The sequence below is a fragment of the Peromyscus californicus genome, unplaced genomic scaffold (genome assembly GCF_007827085.1).
Source record: "Peromyscus californicus insignis strain IS unplaced genomic scaffold, ASM782708v3 Scaffold_3__1_contigs__length_106647218, whole genome shotgun sequence".
NCBI classification, from domain to species: Eukaryota; Metazoa; Chordata; class Mammalia; order Rodentia; family Cricetidae; genus Peromyscus; species Peromyscus californicus.
The window spans coordinates 28,936,896-28,952,212 of NW_026294551.1; the positions used below are offsets into that span (position 1 = coordinate 28,936,896).

General features: G+C 41.7%; 1 long non-coding RNA gene across 1 annotated transcript; it reads left to right on the forward strand.

The window, feature by feature from the left end:
• The first annotated feature begins 8,810 nt into the window (after positions 1-8,810).
• On the forward strand, positions 8,811-11,915 carry LOC128123186 (uncharacterized). Its single transcript, XR_008222592.1, has 2 exons — positions 8,811-10,868; positions 11,242-11,915. It is a non-coding gene; the product is annotated as an uncharacterized LOC128123186 (long non-coding RNA).
• Positions 11,916-15,317: the final 3,402 nt, after the last annotated feature.

Here is a 15,317-nt window from a genome sequence, read left to right on the forward strand (position 1 = left end):
TACATAATTCTTTCCAGTTTCTGCGTGCGTGCACACACACACACACACACACACACAACTTGGATACATTTTCTTTAAAACTAAATGTGAGAAATTGGGAACATCTGTCTGTAATAATAAAAAATATAGGCAGCTATTTTCATTTATATCTCCCCCGCCACCCCCACCCCCCAAACCTCCGTGCACAGATCTGTCTAGGTTTCAGAGCAGGGCTTTATAAGACTACTCATTCACCTATTCTTTTGTTTGTTTTATTTGAGACAGGTTCTCTGTGTAGTGTTGGCTGTCCTGTAACTTGCTATGTAGACTAGGCTGGCCTTGAACTCAGAGATCCTCCTGCCTCTGCCACCTGAATGCTGAGATTAAAGGCATATGCCACCACACCTGGCTCCAGCACCAATTGTTTACTCAAGAAACCTGTGTAACCCTATGTATATAGGTGTATAAAATCAGTATACAGGCATTTGCTGATGATAATCGTCAATTTATTTTAAAACAATCACTTGGTATACATACTGTTTTAACCACTTATTGAGGGTAAAAGCAAGTTTGTATACTAAAGAGATGAATTTGTGTGTTATTTTTACATAATTATCTCTTGAGCCAGGCATATACCTTTAATCCCAGCACTCTGGGGTGGGTGCTGAGTGCGTGGGGGGAGTCAGAGGCACACTGATCTCTCTGAGTTAGAGGCCAAAAAGAGTTCCAGTACAGTCAAGGCTGTTAAATAGAGAAACCCAGTCTCAATTCCCCTACTCCCCCAAAAAGAATTATTCTTGGCTAAATATTTGATACTGCGAGATATAGTGCATTTCACTGTTGATAATCACTTCAGGGTTGATAATTTAATTTTGTAATCATTGCTGAGGATATTGTTTTATATAAATATAGAAAATGGTAGAAGTATATTTAGGACTGTTTCAGGAGTTACTAGAAATTCTGTCCTAATCATAAACCAAACTGCATCTATTATTAAACCAATTTTTTTCAGTTGTTTTTAAGATATTTGCACATATTTTGATCAAGTTGACCTCCTTTCAACTCACTCGGATTGGTCCCTCTTCCTTACCCACCTAACTTCGTGTCCTCTTTTTCTTCTTTTCAAAAACAAAACCCATCAAGTCCAGTTTGTGTTGCTCATGTAGTCTTGGATGTGTCTCCTTTCACTGTAATGTGTTCCACTTACCAGAGGCTACACTTTTAATAAGATGGACGCTTCCTCTCCCAGTAGCTTTCACTTGCAAATAGCACTTCTACGAGTGGGATTTGGTGCCCACTCTATGTTGGCATTTGGTCTGGCTTGAGCTTCCACGGGGGACGTGCATGCTGTCATAACTACTGAGTTCATAACATGCAGCTGTTCTGCTGTGTTCAGAAGACATGGTCTCTTCATAGTTTTCACTGCTTCTACATTTTCTGTCCCCAGTTCCATAATAGTCCTCAAGCTTTGGAAGGAACATGCTGGAACATGATCAAAGGAATGATGCATGGTGAACAATACCTTGGGGAGACAAAGAGGATCCAGGAAAAAAGGCAGAGGGTCTTTTTACCTCAAATGCGTGTTGTTCCCTGGATTGTTCTTGGACGTGATTTTGATGCCTTCTGTGACAAATACTCAGTTTGTATTAAGACCTGTTTATTCTTGTTAGATGTCAGAACATAGCTATAGAACCCAATCTGATCAGTGCACCATGAATCTGGATATGGCCTGCCTTTTGTGTTATCCCGGATATAATATATAGCACATTCCAGATAATTGTGTTTAAATTGGTCTGTCCTGAGAAAGTCCTGGGAAAGGGCTGTTCTATTAATATTTAGTATATGCTTACTGGTATTTATTTACATGTTTTTCTGAACTCATCTTTCCCAAGATGACTGCATTCTTTGTTAGTCATACATGTATAAAAGTACACTGAAACTGAAGTTATCTACAGCATTAGACTAGTCTACCTTATTCTTTGAGGTACTCAAATCCCAGGTCTCACAGACAAATCTGCTTAGGTTGACGAAACTCAACAGGAAGGGGTATAGTATATGTATTCTGTTGAGGGAGTATTCTGCATTCTCTTGTTCTCTGTACCTTGACTACTTGACTAGTTGTGTTCTCTGTAATTTACCATCTATTTCAAATAGAAGCTTATTGGATGTGGGTTGAGGCATTAATCTGTGGGTGTGATGGTGAGTCATTAGGAGTCAGTTTAATACGAAGTTCATTTAGCATGCAATGCATTTAGAATGTAATACACATTGGAGAAAAGAGCCTCTTGATGAAGGTCAAATTGGATAGCTACACATAGAAGAACAAATGATCTTGTCTCTCACCCTGCACAAAATGTAACTCCAAATGTATCAAGAGTTCAGCACAAGACCCAGTGGCCTAGAGAATACATTGGAATTCATTGGCACAAGAAAGGACTGTCTGAACAGGACCTCCAACAGCATAGGCGTTAAGACCAACAAGGGCACGAAACTCAGCTCCAGATAGGTCAAGGACTTAAGAGCTGGTACTCCAGGGGATACATTTGGACTTATTGGCCAAGGAAAGGACTTGCTGAACAGGACCCCAATAATGTAGACATTAAGACCAATAATCAGCAATAAATGGACTTCTTGAAACTAAAGCTTCAGTACAGCAAGGGGCAGTCTACTGAATGGGGAAAAATGTACCAGCTATACATCTGACGGGGTTAGTATCTAGACTACAAAGAACTCAAGCTAGATGTCAAGAAAACCCAATTAAAAAATAGGACATGGAACTAAGTTTTCAAGAGATGACATTCAAATGGCTGAAAACATTTTTGAAATGTTCAACATCCTTAGCCGTAAGGAAAATGCGAATTGTCTAATGGTTTCTCTTTGAAATACGCCAGCAATTCAGTTTTTAAAACACTCATTGTAAGAAATACAGCGCAAAGATAAAATAATTTGATTCATACTGAAAAATAATAGGAAAATATTGGGTCTTTGTTTTTCTTAACTAAGCCGTTGCATTTCTATAAAAGCAGAAGGTTTGTCTATACAGTAAAAACACCAGTTGACGGTGAGCCAGTGTTTCAGGCACCATTGCATGGGATGGCATGGTGGCACTCTCCGCACAGTGCATGTGTGGAGACTGAGGCTGCAGCAGAGTTGTGTCATGCAGTGGATACAGCACTGCCAGAAACACCTGACTTGTTACACATTGAATTACTTTTTTAGTCACTCTACATTTAGAAACATTTACTCTTGCCAGTTATTTTGCAGCTGATGGAGTCAGCAGTTAAATGACTCCATGTGGGATTGGCATCCAGTTGAGATGTGTTTTAGGGTTTCTACTGACAATGACTTACGGAGCTCAGGTGGAGTCAGCTTTAAATGTTCTTTTCTAGAAACTTGCTAGAATCTTGTCTGGTTTCCATCATCTTTCTCAAACTATGTGTTCTGTGAAGATGAGCTGTTAATTTGGTTGTGGTGAGCCTTCTCCCCAACTCCCTTTTAGCAAAGAACTTCATAGAAGCTAAAACTTCGAATTGAGAATGGCTTGTGTCATATTTTTCTTTAGCCATCAGGGGGCAGCAGTGGACTATGTCAGTCTTGAAAGGCAAGGCATTTTGTAGCCTTTCGCTGTCACTTTGTTCAGTTATAGTACGGCTTGTTTTAGAAATGCACACCAAGCTGTGTATATGCTTATTTTGTGTGTAGTTTTCAGGTACCAGGAGTTTCAAGACATATAGGAATTTATTTGTATAGAGAAAACGATGGAAACAGAGTTTAAATTTTAACTGTACTTCGTTAAGACCTCTAGATTGATTTTGTACTCTACTAAGAGAGTTAAAAAAAAATCTCTGTTTTAACCTCCAAGACAGAGGTACTGTTTGTTCTACAGGCATACTATCGAGCCTGTTTCTTGCCTTTACCATTTTCTTTCCTTCAGTGGACTTTAGGGCATTTGAGTCAAGCTCACATTGTTTTTATGTACCACCAGAACCAAGCTAATTGTTCAAGGACATTGAAGATACATGTAAGACTTCCTTCACACTAGTCTGTATTTGCAGTTGCTATTGCTAGCATGACTGCCACTCAGTCCCTGCTTTGGGGGCAGCCATCATTAGCTGCAAAGTAATGATTTGCTGTGTAGAATGACTGGTCTTTTAAAGAAATGTCCTGTGCTTAAATTATAGGTGAAAGTTGTGCATCTTTCTGGAAATAAAGTGTATGGATGTTGAATGTGCTTTGGATGAGGACATTTAACCCCCTCCAAGCTGCATAGAATGAATGAATGAGCTGTAGGTGCTGTGACATGCATTTCTGTCCCCTTGTGGCTTCAGCTTAGGATAGAGGCAAGTCTAAATGCTTGCACATGCTTCCCAAGAACTCTGAGGCTACTTGCCATCAACTCAAATGCATCTCCATGTCTTCATCACACGAACAAAGCGTTGTTACTCTGAACTGGAGGAAATGGATGCTGAGCAGGTGTAGGGAAAAGGTAGAATGTGGGGTGGGAGGAAATGGATGCTGAGCAGGTGTAGGGAAAAGGTAGAATGTGGGGTGGGAGGAAATGGATGCTGAGCAGGTGTAGGGAAAAGGTAGAATGTGGGGTGAAAGCCGGAGCTGTGCCGACTGACATCCATATGTATTGGATTTCCCGTAATTCTCAGTACTGTAAGAAAAGCAAGACTCTGATTTCATAGGACAGTAGACAGAGGTTTCCAGCAGTTGCACATCCAGAGCTACAACCATTGTCTCTCCAGACCAGTGAGTGGTCTTTAGAGCAAGGAGTGCATCCCTGAGTGTGAGTTGTGGAAGTCCTAGAGCTTATGTGCTCTGCTGAAGTATTTGCTTTATAATGTATTCATACTGTAAATTGTGTAGATAATTTATAAACATACATTTGCACTGGGGTTGCATTTAATATGCTTTACTTAAGAAACAGCTGCTGACAATGTATAGTCACACCAAACACATTTCTGTGCCCTTCCTCTCTCAAATTCTCTGTATTCTTATAATATTAACAGCTGTATTGCCCCAGTCACTTGAGCTAGGTAGTAAGGCTGATTCCCCTCTTCCAACCCCCAAGACAGGATTTCTCTGTGTAATAGCCTTGACTGTCCTGGAACTTGCTCTGTAGACCAGGCTGGCCTCTAACTCATAGAGATCCACCTGCCTCTGCCTCCCGAGTGCTGGGATTAAAGCATGTGTCACCGCCACCCAGCAGTAAGATTGACTTTGAACTTGAGATTTTTCTCTCCCTGTCACACCTAGTTATGAAGCCTTTTTCCTTAAAATATCGTCTCCAATCTATTGCCACTTTCTCAGTTCTCATCTGCTCTCAAGTTGAACAGTTCCTTATTGCATCTTTTCCTATTTCACATTCTTCCATCAGCTCTCCATATTACATCCAGAGATTAAGAAAATGTTTATGGTAGAAAACTTGAAACATACAAAAAGATAAGGGACGTGTATGCATCATTCAGCTTCAGTAATTAACAGCTCATATCAATTGAACTGGTTATTTTGAAGCAAAGGCAAATTTATTCCATCAGTAAATACTCAGTATGTGTAGAGATGTATTTTAAAATATAAATGTAAAAATATAAATCTCAAACTGGCTATGGTGGTTCATGCCTGTAATCTCACACCCAGGAGGCTGAGGTAGGAGGATTGATGGCTTGGAGCCAACTTGGGCTACATAGCTACATAGGGAGACTTTTAGGAACATATTATATATATGTTCCTATATATATACAGTACTCTTGCTCAAAATCTGTCAACAGCTCATCTCTTCCACAGCCTTTAGTTTCCCTCTAGAAAGAGCATAAAGAAACACAGTTCACAAGCCCTGCAGCAACTCTGTGCTGTGTAAGCATTAGACCAATGCCTGGACCATTCTTAGTGAATGTTAGCCATCATCACTATAATGATATAGCCAGGTGCAAGATGAAGGCCAGCTCCTTAGCTTGGTAGAAGGCCACGTAACTTAGGTTTTTTCCTATCCAGCTTTCTCTCTCTCTACAAGTCTTGAAGTACTTTGTAATCTCCCAGAAGAAGCCTACCTGAGTTTTTCCGTGTGCCTTTGTTGTTCAAGTATTCTGACACTTTCTTTACCTGTCTTTCAAATACCCATCCAAAAAGACTTAGTAGGAACTCCTCACACACATCATTTTGTTAAAATGATAAGCTAGATGGGTATCTACTGTATAGTATCCCTACCTTTTATTGTATTTACTGATTACCACTAGATATTATTGTTCATAATTGAAAAAAATGAAAAGTGGTATGTAGTGTTGTAGTTTGTCTGAGCTGTGATTTTGATTCTACTGAGAAAAGGACAAAAGATATGACTCATGTTGTCTATAAGAAGTTTATATCCAGGATTGAATAGATGACTCAGTGATGAAGAGCACCTACTGCTCTCACAAAGGACCAAAATTCAGTTCCAACCACCTGTGGCTGGCCTCTCATAACCCAGCACCATGGCCTCCAAGGGCATCTCAACCCCCCACCACATAATTAAAATAAAAATAAAGAAGTTTATACTGGTTCCTTAGGGAAAGCAGGAACCTATCTCCCCATGTTGATATTGTAGTTTTACATATTTACCTCTGTTTTTCCCCCCCCCCCAGAGCTGAGGACCGAACCCAGGGCCTTGCCCTTGCTAGGCAAGCACAATCTCAACCCCCTGAATATAGTTCTCTTTTGCTAGAATTTTATTCAACTTTGCTTCTCAAACACTTAGCACTAGACTTGGTCCATATGTTAAATATGTAATTTTATGAGCTCAAAAATTGATTTTTTAAAACATAGAGATAATAGAGTAAGGACTAAGGCCACATTTTCTAAATCTAGAATCAAGACTCTTGGCTGACATGGGAGTTTCGTTCTACTTCCAGATGTGAGAGCTATCTTCTTGGAGATGTGATTTGAGTGTTGCAGCAGTGCAGTCTCTGAGGTGTGATTTATACAGACAGCAGGCAGGAGTGCTTGGGATTGGGGCTAGGATGTGGTTAAGGTGTAGAGAAGAGCTTAAGGAGGAATGTTGAGGCCTAAGAAGAGACGGACTGTAGGTAGCCAGAAGCAAAACTCAAGTCAGTTTTAAAAATAGAAGATAAGTTGAAAATAAACTATAAAACTCTGAGTCAGCCAGCAGCTGGTAAATGCCTTTTCTTATTGACATTCAGGCAGCAATAAAATTCCCTCATTGTTGGACCTGTCTCTTTTTTAGAAAGCTTATATGGGTTTGGCATAGTAAAACCAAATTCCCAGAAATTCCATTGAGGTTGTTTGCTGTTATTTTTAAACATGCTTGTGCTCTCGTTTGGATTTTCAGACCATCCATCCACCCACCTGTCCACCCAGTGAACATCTACTGAGCATCTTTTCTGCCAGGACTGTGTTTTCCATGCATGATCCCAAGCACTTGTGGGAGGAAGGATCCTGTTAGACGAGGTATGAGTTGGATGAGTATGGGGAATGGTGATGGGCAGAACCCTTTGAGAACATGGAGCAAGGGAGCTTACTGGGCTTGAGGGCTTCTGAAAGACTCCTCAAGCGAGATGGTTGAGCTTGGTCCTCAAAAATGCCATATATTTCCAAAAGCACTTTTTCAGATGTTTAATTATAAGAACTCTCACTATAACTATAAAAAAACAGCAACCCTAAAACAAATAAAAACCACCACTACCAACAAAACTCAACCAAGTATGACACTGCGTCTCAACAGTAGCCTATGATGACTTAATCTCATAAGCAGGGAGAAAGAAACTTTGGTTTTTGCCTGCTTGCCTTAACTCTTGCTGACAAGTTCATATATCCTGCTTTTGTGATATTATTTCTTTGATATTAGAAGCAGCTTCTTCAGGTTTCTCACATAGGCTGTAGACCAGCAGCTTTCAGGAATCCTTCAGACCTTCAGCACCAGAATGGGAGTGAGTGTTAAGACACCCAGCCTTGTAGACTGAGCACCTACCAGATTCTTGGCCCCTCTAAAATGAGACATCCATTGTTAGACTACCAGGCACACATTCTCTATATAAATACACAGATACACACACACACACACACACACACACACACACACACACACACACACACACAGTCACACAGACACACACAGTCTGTCAGTTCTGGTCCTGTAGAGAACCCTGACTAATACAGACCTTTATCTATGGGTCTGCATTTCTCAGTCCTTGGAGGTGTTCTTGAAGCATCCCATTTATTTTGCCTATGGGAGAACGGTCCTCCAGGTACCAGTTGGTACCTACCGCGTGTGTAATTTTTAGCGCATAGATAGGGTTATTCTAGAGATGACCTCCAGAAGGCATACCAGAGCGAAGGACACAGAATCTGGAGATAATGTACTTGGGAAAGTCATTTAATCCCTGCAAGCCTCGTTTCTCCCCCTGGAGAGTGGGAGAACAATAGAGGCTACTTTAGCAGGGTGGTGGAGGGTTCAGAGGTACCATCTAAAGCATACAGCCCACTGACTGGCACACAGCAAGAGTTTGGTGTCTGTCAGTTATTATTAGTTGCTCTTCCAATCCTTATTGCAGCCTTGGGAGTGGGAGGGAGTAGATGCTATTAACCCTTTTATTCCCCTGGGAGGTACGGATTCCAGAAATGTTAAATGACTTGATCTGAGGTCACAAAGCTAGCAAATGGCAGTCAGGACCCCAGGTGGCCTCTGAGTCCAGTGATCCTTTCCCCCTCTCTCTGCGGGCTCTGAAATGAAGGATGTTTCCCTCGGGAACTGCCTGCCTGCCTTTCATGTTCGTGAATTCTTTCTCCTTCCAGCTGCAGCTGTATTAGTCTGTATTAGTCAGGGTTCTCTAATTCTCTTTTGTCGGAATTCCGCGTGGTCTTAGTCTACAGACGCCCTCTGCCTGTTGCTGTGAGGCCAGGACGTGAACAGGCCTGCCAGCCAGGCTCAGGAGGGCCACTCAGGCATCACAAGCCTGGTGGATTGTGTTCATGCTGTGCCCAGTCTTCAACTGGAAGTTAACTTAGTTGTCTATTGAGCGGAATTAACCTTGAATCCCATCAACTTGCATGAAAACCAGTCATATGTTTATGCATTTGAAAACTGAAGGATGATTTAATTTTACAAAAGGTTTTATAATGTATATAATACTATTGAAAAGATATTAATAAGGTTTTGCACCATTGAACCCAATACAAAAGATAACTTCTCATGCATGGCCCCTGTGTTTCTTGCTTTCATATGTTACCAAGAATAGTCCATTTTGTTCAACAAAACCACTGAGTTTCATTCTCTTTGCTGTCCAATGCATGGCAGATAGTTGCTAGTTTCTTACTCTCTTTTCTCTGGAATATTAATTTCTGAAGTGAAGGACTCTTTTGTCTGATTGGCTGGGTGACTGTGAGTATACTTCTGAGTCTCACTCACTACATCTGATATGATGATAATAATCTCATATTTATAAGGAGCTCACTGAGATGTAAAGGGCCTTGCATAATATGGTTCCCTGATCGTTGGTAAATGCTTTGCCAGCCTGACTTTATCTATTTATTTTGAGATGCTGGGGATTGAACGTTGGGCCTTGCGTATGCTAGGCAAGAGTTGATAGGTAGCCCTTGAAAGAACAGTTTTAAATACCATGTTTCTAGAGTCCTTCATCCTTATCCATCCATAGTCACATTTCCTATTTTATCTGTTCTTTAACCTGTGTGACATATGGACTGGGTATAATTTGAAATGTAGATAGATATGGCTAAATTGGCTGACAAACACTTACAGTTCATCAACTCTGTATGAAGTGTCGCAATGTGTCATAGCATTACTTAAGCACACTTTACCATTTTATATTGAAAAGAATGAAATAGATACAAAACCCAACACTTGGCATTTGTATAGGTTACTGGGTTGTCCTGAGATGAGAACCCAAACTGAGGAACTGGCTTTGTTACTCACCCTCAAAACTGGCCACAAACCCTATCCCAGTCCAGTGCCTTTTAAAAAAGAATTTCATCAGATGTATTTATTGTACATGGTGCCATGTCACATAAGGACATTTTCATACAAGTATATATTGTGCATTGAGCATATACAATCCCTTTTCTTTCCCTGTAAAGGATCACTCTCCTGACTTGTTAGCTTTTCAGAGTTTCTGGAAGCCAGGTGTGGTGGCTCATGCTTATAATCCTAGCACTTGGGAGGTTGAGGCAGGAGAATTGTTGTAAGCTCAGGGATAACCTGGACTATAGTGTAAGATTTTCTAAAAATAACAAAATAAAATAACGAGACAAAAACTACTCACTCATCCACCCAACTAATCAACCAAACAAAAACCAGTTTTTAAAAAATCCAAATGAATATCCTAAGATACTATAGTGTAATCTCCCCATTTGAAAAAGAAGTGGCATTTTTTTCTTTGTTTTTGAGACTGGGTTTCATGTGGCACAGGATAGCCTCAAATTCACTATTTATTGTTGATGACCTTGAACTTCTGCTTCTCTTGTCTCTACTTCCCAAGTGCTGGGATTACAGGAATATGCCACCATTCATTTCAGTGGTCCTCAACCTTCCTAATGCTACAACCTTTTAATACAGTTCCTCATGTTGTGATGACCCCAACCAAAAAACTATTTCATTGCTACTTCATAACTGTAATTCTCCTATAACTGTTATGAATTGTAATGTAAATATCTGATAAGGAACCTTGAAGAATTGGGACCACTGATTTGTCTCTTGGTCCTTGTGGATCAATAGTCTTAGATATAGGTCTTTCCTTTTAATATGAAATTTTCAAATCTTTTTTAATTTCAGGGAAGTTTTCTTTGACAATGTCACACATGGATAGAATGTGTCGTGACTGTGCTCACCTCTTATGCTCTCTTATGCCCTCCTACCTGGCCGACTCCCTTCCTTCCGTGTAAGTCCCCATTTTACCCCCATGTTTTTCATTTTACACGTGTCTTACAGCAGGGAAATTCTCTTGAATTACTACTGTTATGTTCCCTTGTTTTGGTTTCTCTTTGTGGTGCTAAAACTTGGACTGAGGTCCTTGTCTGGGGTAGGCAAACACTCCCACTAAGCCACATCCCCAGCCCTGGCTTTCCTGAGGGAGTCCATTAATGTGTACACTGCCTTTTTGGCTTCGCTGTTTGTTAGTGTCTGTTGATCTCTTGATGCATTTCTTTTTGTTTGTCTCTCACCCTTATTTTTACCTTTTATTTCTCCTAAGAAAGGTGTTCAAACCTTTTCCTAGCTTAGTTTCTATTTCTGAAATATTTTCTTCTTTTCAGTTTTTTCCCCCAGGTTCTCGCTTCTGAGTTTTCCTAGAAGACAACCCTCAGCCCTTTCCACAGACCCTCGTATGAGACTAGTGCTGGCAAAGGCCAACACCTTTAACAATACTTTAAAGACAAAAGTCATCTTTTGGTTATGGCCTCTAAGAGATGAGACTAAACCCAGTTAAATGTTCTCAAAGCATGCCTCTCTGTATGTCCATGCTTGGGTCCCCAGTGTCCCAGACAGAATAGCGGTACCTCCCTCCCAAGCTCAGACAGCATTAGAGCTGCATCCCTCTAGGACAACATCACTTGTGCTGTTGGGAAAATGTGCCTTTTCCTTTAGTTGCTGATTAAATTCTAGTTCCTCTTTGGTACCTGGAACGTCCTTGAGGGCTGGAGAAGTATCTAGTTCCTAGATTTCCTTTTGAAATTTCACCAACGACAAGGACCTCCCACATAGTCACTTCAGTGTTCACACTTTGCATATCTCCACTCTACGTCCATAGGTCTATCCACACTTGTGTGTGGTGCATGCCTGCCTGCCATCATAGACATCTACTTGCCTCTCTTGGAGCCAGGTAGTTCATTTAAAGGCCTCATTGTACCCCAAGGTCTTTCCATAATCTTTGGGTCATGTACAGTTGATGATCATATAAATAAACTTTTATTGAGCATTTACTAATGAATATGTTCCGTACTGTGCTGTGTTTCAGGTGACATTTCATTTATCTCCCACAGCACAGTCAGTTAAGTATTACTGCAGATGAGGCTGCTGAGAAGTTGAGCAGTTTTTGTCAAGGTCACAGTAGGAGTAAGTAGAAATGCTAGGGTCCATATTAGGGGTGTTAAGAATGTCTAAAATGAGCCAGGTGGTGGTGGTGCACGCCTTTAATCCCAACACTCAAGAGACAGAGGTAGGTGGATCTCTGTGAGTTCAAGGCCAGACTGGTCTACAGAGTGAGTTCCAGGACAGCCAGAGCTACACAGACAAACCCTGTCTTGAAAAAACAAAAACAAAAACAGCAACAAAAAGAATGTCCAAAATGTATGTCTCTTGTGGGTTCCTGAAGCAGGCTCTGGGATGGAGATTAGTGCGCAGCTCTATGAGTGTGCTGGGGATCCACACCTGGGGAAGGAACTAGCTAATGGAGCTTAACGAAAATCTCAGCCAGCCCTGGGGAAGCTGGAGCTGGGAAGGCCCTTCAGAATTGTCCTTTGTTGGAGTGTGAGAGCCAGAGGAAGGAGAAAAACCTAAGATAAAGAGAGACCGGCACTTCAGGAAGCTTGTTATCTCATTGATTTGCTCACCTATGCCTTCATTCCTTCTGCATTTTACATGCCAGATTTGAGATGACTTCTGAATACAAAGTGAGGCCTGCATCCAGCAGAGAGATGATGAACACTTGAGCTAGTCGAATGCAGACTGGTGGGTGCTGAGACAGTGTCAGTGGCATGGCTTTTCCCTTAAAGAACTGCAGATTTACTTCAGAGAGACAGGACATCAACAGACCAAAGAAAGGATTATGATAAAATCTAACTTGGTAAATGTGAAAAAGAAGACAGACTCTATGTCTGTGTCTACTACCTAATATGCACAAGGCCCTAGGTTTAACATCCAGAACCCCAACAAGTGAGCAAGCAAGCAGGCAAGCAGGCAAGCAAGCAAACCTTGTAGACTGGTTGACTATTCAACAGACATTTGTTTTGCCTGGTTCTGAAGACTGTCTGAGGTCAGGGTGCAAATTCAGCATCCTCTGGGTAGCAGACAGCTGACTTTTTGTATTCTCTCATAGTAGAAAGAACTGGCAAGTTCTCTCTCTGTCTCTGTCTCTGTCTCTCTCCCTTTCACACAGACAGACAGACAGACAGAGACAGAGACAGAGACTTACTCTGTAGCTCAGGCTGGCCTTGTGTTTGAGGCAATCTTTTTGTTTCAGCCCCCCGAGCACTGGAATTAAATATCTCCCTTTAAAAAACCCCAAGTGAGGTAACCCAGACCCAGAAAGACAAATAGGGTATGTATTCACTTGTAAGTGGATATTAGTCATTAAGTAAGTGATAACCAAGCTACAATCTGTAGACCCAGAGAGATTAGGTAAAGAGGAGGAGGTAGTCTAGTGAGAATGTATGGATCTCCCTAGAAAGGGGAAATAGAAGAAGTTTTACAGTGGACTTGGGGTGGGTGAGGACAGGAGTGGGAAGGATCAGGTGTGTGGGGGCTGGGTTGGAGTGAGTTCTGGAAGAGACAGCTGGAATTGGAGGCTTTTGGCGAGTGATGTGGAGACAGTGCCATGGAAACTTCCTGAAATCTATGAAGGTGATCCTAATGAGAACTCCTGGTAAGGGGGCATATAGAGTCTTAACTGGCCATCTCTTATAGACAGGCAAGGCTTCCAATAGAGGGACTGGGTTGCACGCAATTGAGTTGTTGGCTGTGGAGATCCCCAAACAACCCAGGCTGATGCTAGGACAGAGGGCTGCTTTCTGCAAACTGACAGGTTTGTGCATAGGGCAGGGGATTGCTGAGGACAACATCCACACAACTCATTGAACACGGAGAAGTCAAATTGGTGCCTACATGGAGCCTTCACCACTATGTTCTAGTCTGTGGTGCAGGAAGGTTCTGTGCAGGCTACTGATTGAGAAATATGGACACAAACCCAGCCACAAAACCTTTGACCTACAATCTGTCCTGCCTGAAAAATAATGCTAGGACAATGGTGGCACAGAACTTATGGGAGTAACTAACCAATGTCTGATTTGACTTAAGGCACACTCCATGAGAAGGAGCCCACACCCAGCGCTGCTTGAGTAACCAAGAACCAGAGACTAGATAGCCTAGAGACCTAATGATCTAAAAAAAAAAATCAGTGAAATGATTCCTAATGATGTTCTGCTGTACTCATAGATTAATGCCTTAGCTCGTCATCATCAGAGAGGCTTCCTCTGGTAGCAGATGGGAATAGATGCAGAGACTCACAGCCAGACGTTAGGCAGAGAGAGTCTACATTGGAGGTCTCCATCAAATCCCTCCTCTCAGGGAATCCCATGGAAAAGGAGTTGGAAAGAGTGTAAGAGTCAGAGGGGATGGAGGACACCAGGAGAACAAGGCCCTCTGAATGAACTAAGCAAGGCGCATATGAGCTCCCAGAGACTGAAGTAGCAAGCACAGGGCCTGCATGGGTCTGCACCTGGTCCTCTGCATAAGTAATATAGCTATTAGCTTAGTATTTTTAAGGGACTTCTGACTTTGAGAATGAGTGGGTCTCTGATTCTTGTGCATGCTCTTGGAACTCTTTTCCTCCTGTTGGGTTGCCGTGTCCAACTTCAATATGAACATTTTTGTTTCTTCTTATTCTATTTTATTTTGTCGTGTTTGGTTGTTTTCTTTTGGAAACCTCTTTTCTAATGAGAGGCAGAAAGGGAGTGGATCCTGAGGGGAGGAGAGGTACAGAGGAAGTAGGAGGAGTAGAGGGTGGGGAAACTATAACCAGGATATATTATATGAGAAAAGAATCCATTTTCAATAAAAAGAAAAAAATAGTTGTGCTAGAGAGAAACACAGTCTCCTGTGTTAGACAAGCACCCTACCACTGAGCTACAGTCCCTGCATCCCTTTAAAGTGTCCTTTAAGGACACTAATCTCATTTGTGACAGCTCCACCCATAGCACTTGCAGAGACTCCCTCTCTTAATGTACCACCCTGGGGGTTAGGACTTCAGCATGTGAATTTGGAGGTGGGGCACAGTTGGTCCACGATGACTCAGTGAGATGAGAACAGAAATAAAGACTTATATATGTGTGTGCTAGGACCTGACTTGTGGAATGTCCCTTACTCCCTGTTTACTCTGGACTCTAAGTCTCACCAGTTCTCACCAAGAGAAGGGAGTCCAGCACTGGACTGAAGAAAAAAGAGGGGCAAAGTCTTATTCCCTAGAACTCTGGAATGTGAATGTGTTTGAACATCAGATCTTTAAAAAGATAATTAAATGAGATAGTGTGTGGGCGGGTGCTAATGACTGTCACTATATAAGAAAAGATTTGGACACGGACACACAGGCAGAGAGATGATCTTGTGAGACACAGCC